Source organism: Lacerta agilis, chromosome 2 (genome assembly GCF_009819535.1).
Source record: "Lacerta agilis isolate rLacAgi1 chromosome 2, rLacAgi1.pri, whole genome shotgun sequence".
Lineage (NCBI taxonomy): Eukaryota > Metazoa > Chordata > Lepidosauria > Squamata > Lacertidae > Lacerta > Lacerta agilis.
This window is the reverse complement of record NC_046313.1, coordinates 5350026-5362515: the sequence shown is the minus strand read 5'-3', so window position 1 is coordinate 5362515 and position 12490 is coordinate 5350026. Positions and strand designations below refer to the sequence as shown.

At 45.4% G+C, this 12490-nt stretch overlaps 1 non-coding gene across 1 annotated transcript; it reads left to right on the top strand.

The window, feature by feature from the left end:
- The first annotated feature begins 11887 nt into the window (after window positions 1–11887).
- TRNAI-GAU lies at window positions 11888–11961 on the top strand. The gene has a single exon. It is a non-coding gene; the product is annotated as a tRNA-Ile (tRNA).
- Window positions 11962–12490: the final 529 nt, after the last annotated feature.

Genomic DNA, 12490 nt, shown 5'->3' with positions numbered 1-12490 from the left:
ACAACAAAATACACTTTTGTCAGTGTAAATATTGTCCTGAGCAGGGTGGATTTGATTTAAATCAAACTGATTTAAATCACTAGTCAGTAAGGCTTGATTTAAATCACAATTTTCTACATAAAGACTAATTCTTGCTGGTATAACTTTAATATGCAAGTAAATGAAAATTTTTAGAATAACAACTTTTCATATTAGTTTTTTTTATCCCCAGTTTAATAGCTTAATCATTCATATTTGGACAACTTTTCTGTTGTACTTAGGAAGGAGAAAAATAATCATTACCTTAATAATAGCAATTTAAATAGATTTATTAGATCCATTCCACTCCAAACAATCAGAAAAATATTGTTTCTATTCTATTCACTGAACTTCTTGAAACTTAACACTGAAGGGGTTGATTCTGTATTCATAGGTTTGTAGAACAATAGGATTAAGGTCTTTTTCTCAACTCTGTTCATGTTATAACATTTTTGCTGTGAAGAAGAGGCATGTGATCTCTGCTGAGTCAAATTCAGTTTTGAGAACTGCAAAAGTAAACCAAGCATCTGTGATAATATCTTGTAGGCAGAGAAACTGCCCAATAATCATACAAAAACCTCTGGAAGAGCATAAATGACATTGTGAATTGATTAATGGAATTTATTTACCAAAAAAAATAAACATATACAGCCTTATTCTACATAATTAAAAAACTAATCTTTATTTCATGATTGAATGACCTTTGGATGGTAATATATTTTCCTCAAAAAGCATTTCATTTTAAAAAATCCAATTTAAATAAAAAAAATCTGATTTTTTTTTTATTTTTTTAAATCATTGATTTTTATCCACCCTGGTCCTGAGTACTGTTTTGTATGTTGTGTTTCTTTTTCTTCTTTAAAAAACACCCCTAAATCTAGAAAGCTCAACACCTGCATTTGTATCTTCATTTTTGAAATGTAAGCCCCAAGTACAGTCCTTGAAATATGTGCTTTGAGATATTTGGTGAGTCTGCATGTGTGGGTGTGATCTCACCTCAATGATAGAATTATACAGAGCAATAATATCCAGTGCTGGTTATAATCAGAGCAGTGGGCTTAAGTCCAATCACCAGTGAGTGTACTCTGAATATGACTTAGTTGAATATCACCCACAGTTCAATGAAAAACAATTTTTTAAAAGTCATGGTTGGTCCTCCCCTTTGTTCCTGGACACCAGATGTTCCCAGATAATAGTCTGTCAATATCTGAGTCTGTATTTCAGATGAGAAAGAATATTTTGATAATATTTGTAGGGTCAATAAAATAAGTTCGAGAAAGATATTCAGTTTTCTCTATTGTTTCTCTAAATGTTGAGAAATTTATACAAAATTTCATTTTAGCTCTAAGAAAAAGAAAGGAAACAACGCCCCCTGTAGGAAACACATAGAAACAGCAGAGTGACACAAAGCGAAACTGATACGTGATCTAAATTAGATCAAGTCCTGACTTGTCCTGTTGCTGCTTTGGTTAATGCATACCAGTTTCTGTGGCAAGCTAACCTACTTGTTACATTATTCTTTTTTTAAAAAAAAAACCAGTCTTGTTCCTGTCACAGAGGGTGGGGCCCAATCTGATGCTGACCTCCTGATCCAAATTGGTCCCAGCACCAGTTTCCCACCAAAAATTGCTCTCTCTTCCTGGTGGCGATTGGTTGCTGATTGTGTTGTTTGCAGTATATAGCAAATGCACTCATCCAGATCAGGAGTGTGGTCCCACATGCCTGCTCTTGCTTAAAAATAAAGATATAGTTTGAGTGATGTGCCTCATCCCACATCCAACCAATTTTTGGGTTCCATACCCTCCAACATTTCTCCGATGAAAAAATGTCCCATTCCATAATGAAAAATTTACTATTTATACCCCACACATTTTAGTTGGTTGCCCCAGCACTCTGGGACGCTTCCAACGTATATAAAAACATAACAAAACATTCAACATTTAAAAAAACACAACACCTTTCCTATACAGGATTGCCTTCAGACGGCTCGGGGGTTGGATAACTCCATACCTTCAACATTTCTCCAATGAAAATAGGGACATCCTAAGGAATCAGAGAGCGCAAAATATGGAGAGCGCAAAATATGGTCTGAAGCTCAACATCAAAAAAACTAAGATCATGGCCACTGGTCCCATCACCTCCTGGCAAATAGAAGGGGAAGAAATGGAGGCAGTGAGAGATTTCACTTTCTTGGGTTCCATGATCACTGCAGATGGTGACAGCAGTCACGAAATCAGAAGACGCCTGCTTCTTGGGAGAAAAGCAATGACAAACCTAGACAGCATCTTAAAAAGCAAAGACATCACCTTGCCGACAAAAGTCCGTATAGTTAAAGCTATGGTTTTCCCAGTAGTAATGTACGGAAGTGAGAGCTGGACCATAAAGAAGGCTGATCGCCGTAGAATTGATGCTTTTGAATTATGGTGCTGGAGGAGACTCTTGAGAGTCCCGTGGACTGCAAGAAGATCAAACCTATCCATTCTCAAAGAAATCAGCCCTGAGTACTCACTAGAAGGACAGATCCTGAAGTTGAGGCTCCAGTACTTTGGCCACCTCATGAGAAGAGAAGAATCCCTAGAAAAGACCCTGATGTTGGGAAAGATGGAGGGCACAAAGAGAAGGGGACGACAGAGGATGAGATGCATTGGACAGTGTTCTCGAAGCTACCAACATGAGTCTGACCAAACTGCGGGAGGCAGTGGAGGATAGGCGTGCCTGGCGTGCTCTGGTCCATGGGGTCACGAAGAGTCGGACACGACTGAACGACTGAACAACAACAACAACAAGGAATCAGAAACCGGGACGGCTTCTCTAAATCAGTGTTTTTCAACCACTGTTCCGCGGCACACTAGTGTGCCGCGAGATGTTGCCTGGTGTTCCGTGGGAAAACATGGGCTGGCGGTTGCGGCACTGGCGGGAGGTGGCGACGCTGCTGCTAGCGGCAGGTGGGCTGGGCGCGTCTCCCCCTCGGCCCACGGCGGCGGCGGGCGCCTTTGACTATGAGCTGCTCCTCCTGCGGCGGAGCCCACGGAGCGCCTTCCTGCCCAGTGCTCACGTCTTCGCGGGCGGCGTGGCGGACGCGGCCGACTTCTCGTCCGACTGGCTGCAGCTGCTGGCAGACGGGCCGCGCTGCGGACTGGGCTCGGTGCGGGGCGAGTGCCCGAGGGCGCCGCTCTTCGCCGCCGAGCGCCCGAGCTGGGCTCGCCGCTGCCGGGAGACATGGCCTTCCGCCTCTGCGCCATCCGCGAGGCCTTCGAAGAAGCCGGAGTCCTCTTGGTACTGCCCGGCCCGGTGGCTGATGCCGACGCCGCCGCTACCACCGCGGGCCCGGCCCGCCTGCTGCCAGCCGAGCGCCTCCCGCCGTCCTCGGGACTGGCTGAGTGGCGGCTGCGGGTGCAGCGGCAGCCCGGCAGCTTCTTGCAGCTGTGCCGACACCTGAGCTGCGTGCCCAACATCTGGGCACTGCGCGAGTGGAGCAACTGGCTGACCCCCGTGGGCCATGCGGGGCGAGGCGGCCGCCGCTACGACACCACCTCCTACCTCTGCTGCCTACCTAGCATTGGGGCATCTGCTGCTACCAATGCTATTTTTCTAGAAAAAGAGGTGCTGGAGCCTGGAACTCATCACGGACGCCTTCCCTCTTAGGCGCCCACCTGAGAGGTGCCAGAACTGAGTTCCTGTGGCTGGGGGGAGAGTCCTGACTAGTACTATAGTTGTTATTTATTATTATTAGCCTGGTGGGGGCGGGGCAAGGTGCACCATCTTCACATGCTCAATTCAGACATGAGAAGAATTATCATTTTTATTATTACTACTACTACTATTATTGTTATCTAATGGTGGTGTGCCTCGTGATTTTTTTCATGAAACAAGTGTGCCTTTGCCCAAAAAAGGTTGAAAAACACTGCTCTAAATCCCTGGAAAATAGGGTCACTTGGAGGATCTGATGTTCCCATGTGAGCATATACCATGAGAAACCTCTATGCTGAGTCAGACTCATGGTCACTGGTGAATGATGGCCAGATTGTGGCTAGGAATGGTGAATCAGATCGGTATTTTAAAATAACTAAGTGTCCCAACCTTCTTTGTTTTGGGGACCAGTATGTGAAGCCGTTGAAACACCTTTACTGGACCTTGGGTCAGTGACTGAGAAAACAGAGACTAACATTCTAACCCTCTTCACTGTTAAAGAAATTCTGGACGACCTGGTGATTAAGGGCCAAGCTAGACCATTATATTATGGCCATCTAATGTTAGCCCAACAGAGCCATCTCCATTGTCACACCAACAATTTCCAGGCAACCCCCCAAAACAAACGCTTCATCCCCTGATTCTTCGCCCCTCCAAACAATCCATCCAGTGGCAAATTCCACTCCACTCTCTCAGACATGGCAACCAAAATGGTCAAAGGCCTGGAAACGATACCTTATGAGGAATGGCTTAGGGAGCTGGGTATGTTTAGCCTGGAGAAGAGAAGGTTAAGGGGTGATATGATAGCCATGTTCAAATATATAAAAGGATGTCATATAGAGGAGGGTGAAAGGTTGTTTTCTGCTGCTCCAGAGAAACGGACACGGGGCAATGGATTCAAAATACAAGAAAGAAGATTTCACCTAAACATTAGGAAGAACTTCCTGCCAAGGAGTGTGGTGGAGTCTCCTTCTTTGGAGGTCTTTAAGCGGAGGCTTGACAGCCATCTGTCAGGAATGCTCTGATGGTGTTTCCTGCTTGGCAGGGGGTTGGACTGGATGGCCCTTGGGGTCTCTTCCAACTCTATGATTCTATGATTCTAAGTTGTTCTGATAGCAGGAGAAGCAACTGACTTTACTGGGAACTCATGTAGGGCTTGGGTGGCAAACAGGATATGAGCCCCAGCAGCAGCAGCAGCAGCAGCAGTCCTGAAGACCATACACATAATTAAGTGTAATATGACAACATGGCAGGTGATGGCACATTGCTTTGAACACATTTGCCTAAGGGGGGAGGGGAAGACTTGTGTAGTTTTCAAGCTTGCAACTTCTAAGGACCAAGTTCGCTCAGCAAAACATGCCATTTTAGATGTGTTTGTGTCTTAAATGGCTCCAGGGTAAATATGATGACGTAACTGCCCAGGAATGGGCAGGGATAAACAATAAGACCAGGACCCGGAATGGGATCCTGCCTCTAATCTAGGGGGATCACAGTCATCCTATTCCCAGCAGCGATTTAAGAATGTTGCCTTCTTTTGTCCACAAACTGTCACTGAACCCAGCTGAGTTTTGAAGGCTATAGTGGGCACTTCACTTGGTTACCACTTTTTAGTTAATGGTCCCAACGCCACTGATGTTTGGAACTGGCTGGAGTGAACTTCTCACCTTGCTTAATGCTTGTGTCTTTCCGGTGAGAGGGAGGTAATCTTTGTTGCATTTCTAATAGATAGTTTTTACATTCCCATGTTTCAGCAGAGAGGAATCCAAATTTGTGTCATGTTTGCTGGACTCATGTTTGCTTAAGTGGCTCACTGTCTAAACTAAACTGAGTAATTTGACAATAATGTCACCCAATTTAAAGAGTTGTCTTGTGTGAGCGAGGGTTGGTGTATGCCTAGGATCTCAATAATTTACCTAGGCTTTAAAATGCAGCTAGATTCTTTTAACCAGAGATTCTTCTCTGAAGTTCCCTTATATATGGCAGAGGGAGAAATCATCTGGACCCATCCACCAACCTGAGAAGGAGAAGCTATACAGTTTGCTTTTCACATCCCTGTGAAAAAGAACACATAAGTACCAACACACAGTTGTACAAGTGGAGACTGGTCAGCTTCCCAATCTCACAAAAAATTATTCAGTTACTATCAGTTATTAAACAACAATTGTTGTTGGCATCCAACAGTCTTGAAAGATAATGAAATGCATCTCCAGGAGTGAAGTCAAACTGCTGGAGAACCACAGTGTCTTCTGTGGCTGCAGAGACCAGTACGTTGTAACTGCTGCCTCCGAAGTGACCTCTCTGGGATGCAAGACTAGGCAGCGCATATGGAGGTCCAAGGCTGACCAGACAACAAGACCTCCCTCTAGCAACTGCATGCTAAGGAAGGCTGGAGCTGTTGAGTGTTTCTTGGGCATCAAGCTGTCAAAGAACATAAGAACAGAAAGAGAGTCCTTCTGGATTTGTTTGTTCAATGTACTGAATTAAATGTCCATCCTGCCTTTCCTCCCAAAGATGCACAGGGATTAGACTAATGGCCCATCTAGTCTGGCCAACCAGTTGCCTCTGGGAAGCCCAAAGACAGCAGAACATGAGCCCAACTGTACTCTCCTATTCTTGTTTCCCCAAGCGCTGAAATTCAGAGGCAGCCTCAGATACTGAAAGCCCCTGTGACCAGTAGCTTCTTATTAATAATGTCACATATCCCTGCTGCTCACTGATGGTACCCAAGGGTGGGGTTAGTGCCCAAGTGAATTGCACAATAGTACATGTCAGTGAGACTTTTTGAAAAGCGCCAGCTGCAGAGTGTTGATTTGGGTTATTTCCCCCTTAAGTCCTTAGCCTTAGGTCTCTCACGTAAGTTGCAAGAGGCAACTCCCTCTGAGTTTGTTTTGTGTCCCTGTCCTTGAGGAGGGAGTCATCAGCACTGCCCATTGTCCTGTGCAGTGACATTTATTATTTAGGAATGAAAGGCCCTTCTATGGGGAGTAAGGGACAGAGGAGAGAATCAGTACAGATCCTCCAAGTGTCCCTTTATTCCAGGGACAATCCCGGATTTAAAGAAGCCATCCCGGTTTCTGATCTGATCCCAGAATGTCCCACTTTTCCTTAGGATGTCCCTATTTTTATCCGAGAAATGTTGGAGGGTATGGAGTTATGCCACCCCCGAGCCAAGGAGATAAGTAACTATACAACCTTTAGAAGACATCTGGAGGCAGCCCTGTATAAGTTTTTTTAAATGTTTAATGTTTTATTATGTTGGAAGCTGCCCAGAGTGGCTGGGGCAACCCAGTCAGATTGGCTGGGTAGAAATAATAAAATTATTATAATGATGGAATAGGACATCCCTATTTTCATTGGGGACGTGGGTGGTGCTGTGTTCTAAACCATTGAGCCTCTTGGGCTTGCCAATCAGAAGGTTGGCGGTTCGAATCCCCGCGACGGTGTGAGCTCCCGTTGCTCGGTCCCTGCTCCTGCCAGCCTAGCAGTTTGAAAGCACGCAGCGCAAGTAGATAAATAGGTACCGCTCCGGCGGGAAGGTAAATGGTGTTTCCGTGTGCTGCCCTGGTTTCACCAGAAGCGGCTTAGTCATGCTGGCCACATGACCTGGAAAAACTGTCTGCGGACAAACGCTGGCTCCCTCGGCCTGTAAAGTGAGATGAGCACCGCAACCCCAGAGTTGTCTGCAACTGGACTTAACTGTCAGGGGTCCTTTGCCCTTTTTTTCATTGGAAAAATGTTAGAAGATATGTAAGGGGCAACCCGCTTTCACCAAAAATAGTGGTTGCCAACACCAGACATACTCTCCAACTATGTGCATGTTGAAGTGAGGTCAAGGGTGCAATCCTAAGCATGCTTGCTAGGATGTCTTATTGCACATTGAGACTAGAGATGGGCTGCAGTGCCATGGTAAGGCAAATGCTATGAATGGAGAAGGCTGTAGGTTTAATTCCTGGTGTCTTTAGTTTCAAGCTTCCAGGAGCAAGTCATGTGGGAAAGACCTCTGCTTGAGACCTTGGAGAAGAGCTGCCAGTAGACAATACTGGACTTGGTGGACCAATATTCTGGTCTCGAATAATGTTGCTTCCTGTGTTTCTAACTCCGTCGGGCTCTACTGTGAGTGAACAAGCATAGGATTGCAATGTTCATGACTGTCATTTCAGGATGTTTGGGCAGGAAGAAGAAATTCAACGTAGGTGCCAAGTGAAATGAAATAGAACTGCCCACGTTCTTTTCAACGTAGAGAGAAAAGGTCTATACCCCATAGGAGAGAAAGGGTGATACTAGTTGCAATTTAAAAAAATTTATTTAGTTTTCATTTATACTATGAATTTTTCTGCTCAAAACAGCTTATGAAATAAGAATAGTGAAACACAGCAACCCCTTGTTAAAACATTTTGTTACAGGTGACAAAACAATAAAGAAAAAGAGAATAATGCCAACAACCAAATGAAACGTATTAAGTGGTTCTTCATCTACCCACCCCTGCCCCGAAGCCTAGACTCATTTTCTTAAAATTCAAATAGACCTGGCCCAGTGGATTTCTTTTGGGAGGGAACCAATGTTGCTACAGAGAGCAAAGGAGGGGGGTCGGTCCTGGCCAGCCAATATGCCGTGGAAATTCCCAGTGTCTCTTCCAATTAACTGAGCCGGGAAGCAGAATTCCCAAAATAGTTTATCATGGATAGTAACTTGAAACAGATTTGGCCCTCATGTGTCAAAGAGGTGTGACATCTTCCTTCTGTTCTAGGTGTTGATTCACAGTCTAGTTCCTGTCATTAGCAACATTCAGATAATTCACATCACTTTTACAGCTGGGCTGCAAATCTGTCTGAGCATTTGGGGACGGGGATGAAAAGAGCTTGCTCTCTGCTGTTCAAACGGATGAGCTTATGAATCGCCTTTCATAGAACAGATAGGGAAACTGAGGCACAGAGCTATAAAAGTGATTTCCCTACAATCCACAGGTTGTAAGCAATTATACAGACACCCATTTCCTATATCTTTAGCCCTTGGACCCATTTCGAAGATGGGCAAGGAGAGAAACAATCCTGCTGGCTCTCAGTCTCCTTTGTGTGGCCAACAGTGGCCTTTGACCAAATGGCACACTGTACAGAAATCATATCGTGCCCCATCCCTATTGACTCAACTTTTGGATACCTTGTGTTGTATATGCAGCGCATTTAATGATTTTAATGTAATTTAAATACAAGCTGATCACAGTTGCTTACATTGAGCTGATCACAATTGCTTGTGTGTGCACCCAGTTCTCAAACAGGCATTGATTATGTAAATAAAATAAAATAAACGAACATCAATGGAATGCTGGCCACACTGGTTTAGTGCCACCAGCTTTACAAGGGAAAATTAATGATTTGGACTACGAGTGGGACCTGCCACAAAATGCGAGGAGTGCCCCTGTTCAGTATTCCAGACACACAACCATCTTCCAGGATACTTCATTCCTTCTCTCTCCCAATCTCTGGGGTTTTTTCCTCTCCCTACCCCCAATATGGGACCCAGGTGGCGCTGTGGGTTAAACCACAGGGCCTAGGGCTTGCTGATCAGAAGGTCGGCGGTTTGAATCCCTGCCACGGGTTGAGCTCCCGTTGCTCAGTCCCAGCTGCTGCCCACCTAGCAGTTTGAAAGCACGTCAAAATGCAAGTAGATAAATAGGTACCGCTCCAGCAGGAAGGTAAACGGCGTTTCCGTGCGCTGCTCTGGTTCGCCAGAAGCGGCTTTGTCATGCTGGCCACATGACCCAGAAGCTGTCTGCGGACAAACGCCGGCTCCCTCGGCCTATAGAGCAAGATGAGAGCTGCAACCCCAGAGTCGGACACGACTGGACCTGATGGTCAGGGGTCCCTTTACCTTTACCTTCACCCCCAACATTCACTCAACATATTGTGTCTACTGAGCATGCTCAATGCTGATTGGGTGGTTCGGCAGCAATTCCTCCCCTTAGTTTTTATTCTTCTTACATACAACAGAACTTTTTTGTACTCCTGCAAAACTTGGGGTTTCACAGAACCCACTGATACCTCCCTCTTGTGTGTTTTTGGCTGCATAAGGATCTACACTCCCACCCAGAACTTAGGAAATTGTCATCTTCCAGAAGGTGCCCTCAGAGACTTGGGTCCTAGCTCCAGGAGGTATAAGCCTCCAGGGCCGGATTTAGGTTTGATGAGGCCCTCGGCTACTGAAGGTAATGTCCAGCTGTCCTTTGTCAACAACAAATTGTCGCTGTTTTCTGTGTTGAATATATGCTGTATGGAAATGAGCAAACCAGTGATATTTTAGGGAGCAGGCTAGCAGGTGGGGCCCACTACTTACACCAGGGGTCCCCAAACTAAGGCCCGGGGGCCGGATGCGGTCCAATCGCCTTCTAAATGTGGCCCATGGACGGTCTGGGAATCAGCGTGTTTTTACATGAGTAGAATGTGTCCTTTTATTTAAAATGCATCTCTGGGTTATTTGTGGGGCCTGCCTGGTGTTTTTACATGAGTAGAATATGTGCTTAAATTTAAAATGCATCTCTGGGTTATTTGCGGGGCATAGGAATTCGTTCATTCCCTCCCCCCCTCAAAATATAGTCCGGCCCCCCACAAGGGACAGTGGACCGGCCCCCTGCTGAAAAAGTTTGCTGACCCCCGACTTACATCATAGGAGCCTACACAACACCAAACACTGTTGCTGTATGTAAGTTTTATTTTATTTGTTTTTTATCTTATATTTTGGAAATGTACTGGTACATCCAGTTCTTTTTTCCTTTAATTTTTTTGGGGGCCCCCAAGCTATAGCTTGTTTAGCTTATACGTAAATCTGGCACTGTAAGCCTCTCACCAAAGCATGCACTGACTCAGGAAGTCCCAAGTGCGGTACAGTCTAAATCAAATAAAGGTCAAATGCAGGGAATCAGTGTAGGTCCAAACATGATTCGGAAGCAAGCTCAGGAACCAGTCCAATATCAATATCACAGAGAGTTCAGTAAGGCAGGGGAACTAGACCAACAACTTGAAGGCTGAAGAGGGAGGAGGTGCATAAAAGAGAAATGAATCTCACAGATGCCAGAAAAGGGATGGGTTCTTTAGGTGTTTCAGCCAAAAATGCCTTTGCCAAGTTTTGGCTTACAGTATCCCTTTGTTTCTTACCAGACCAATCTCAAAACTCTCAGTTAAGAAAGAAACGGAAAGGGTAACATCCGAGAGAGAGGACGCCTTATGTACTCTGGCCTCCTGACCTCAGGTGCTGGTAAAGGAGTTTCAGGGAATGCTTACTCGCAAGTAGACTCTGGTCTGTAGAGGCCTAGTATGTCATTGCTCTTCAGCCTGAACCCAAACCTTTTGGCGCCAGCATCCTTGAGAACCAGTGGGGTGGTTCCATTTCCTCCTCCAACCAGCCCCGGGGGTGCCGCAACCATGATTTACAATGGAGCGTGACAGGTGGAGGGGCGCCAGAATTTGGCGCCGCACAGGGCACTGCTGAAATTTAAGACCCCAAGACCCGCCACTGCCTCAACACTGCCTCGTCCACAAGGTTCTTGACCTGTGGGGTGTTGGGTTTGTCTTCAGAGGTTTCCATGCCTGGTAGCAGGTCAGAACAGGGCAGAAATAGAGGACATGTTTTGTTCCAGATCTTCAGTAGATAGCTGAGTAGAGAGCCTATGAAAACGTATCTGCTGAGATGGCTCCCCCAGCAGTCAGCTGGGCAGCTTGTCACTAAATTTGGCTCTGGACATTGTTCCTGAGTAGTTCTCCACATACATCTCCCAAGGCAGAACAAGCACTCAGTAGTCTTGGTTCCCTGCTACCAACGGTGATCCGATGGTAAGGCTGGTTTTTGGTTCCCTGCAAACTGCGTTTCAAACTTTTGTGAAAATAAAGAAATATGAACTAGTAATAACCAACTTCATAACATCAAAACCCCACCGTCTCAACCCTTCCTTTTTATCTTAATGGTTCAAATTCATTTCCTCCCCAGATTTAATAGCCTTCACTTCCAGTAATATTGTCGCCAAAATACACGTTATATTTATCATACTATAAAGAAGAAACCCAAATCCTGCTTAAACTGGCCACTTTGATTTTGAATTTAAAAAATAACAACTGGGGGTCCCAATCCAGAATGGGCTCTCAATCCAGATTGGGGCCTTGCACTAGTTTCCTTGTGAAAAACGCCGACAGCCTGGATAGCTCAGTTGGTTAGAGCTTGGTGCTGATAACACCAAAGTCGCAGGTTCGATCTCTGTTTGTGACAGCTGCATATTCCTACATTGCAGGGGGTTGGACTAGATGATTCTCAGGGTCCCTTCCAACTCTACAATTCTATGAATCTATGATTCCAAAAAATCCGTATAGTTAAAGCTATGGTTTTCCCAGTACTAATGTATGGAAGTGAGATCTGGACCATAAAGAAGACTGATCGCCGAAGAATTGATGCTTTTGAATTATGGTGCTGGAGGAGACTCTTGAGAGTCCCATGGACTGCAAGAAGATCAAACTTATCCATCCTTAAAGAAATCAGCCCTGAGTGCTCACTGGAAGGACAGATCCTGAAGTTGAGGCTCCAGTACTATGGCCACCTCATGAGAAGAGAAGACTCCCTGGAAAAGACTCTGATGTTGGGAAAGATTGAGGACACAAGGAGAAGGGGACAACAGAGAACAAGATGGTTGAACAGTGTTCTCGAAGCTACTAACATGAGTTTGGCCAAACTGCGGGAGGCAGTGAAAAATAGGCGTGCTTGGCGTGCTCTGGTCCATGGGGTCACGAAGAGTCAGACACGA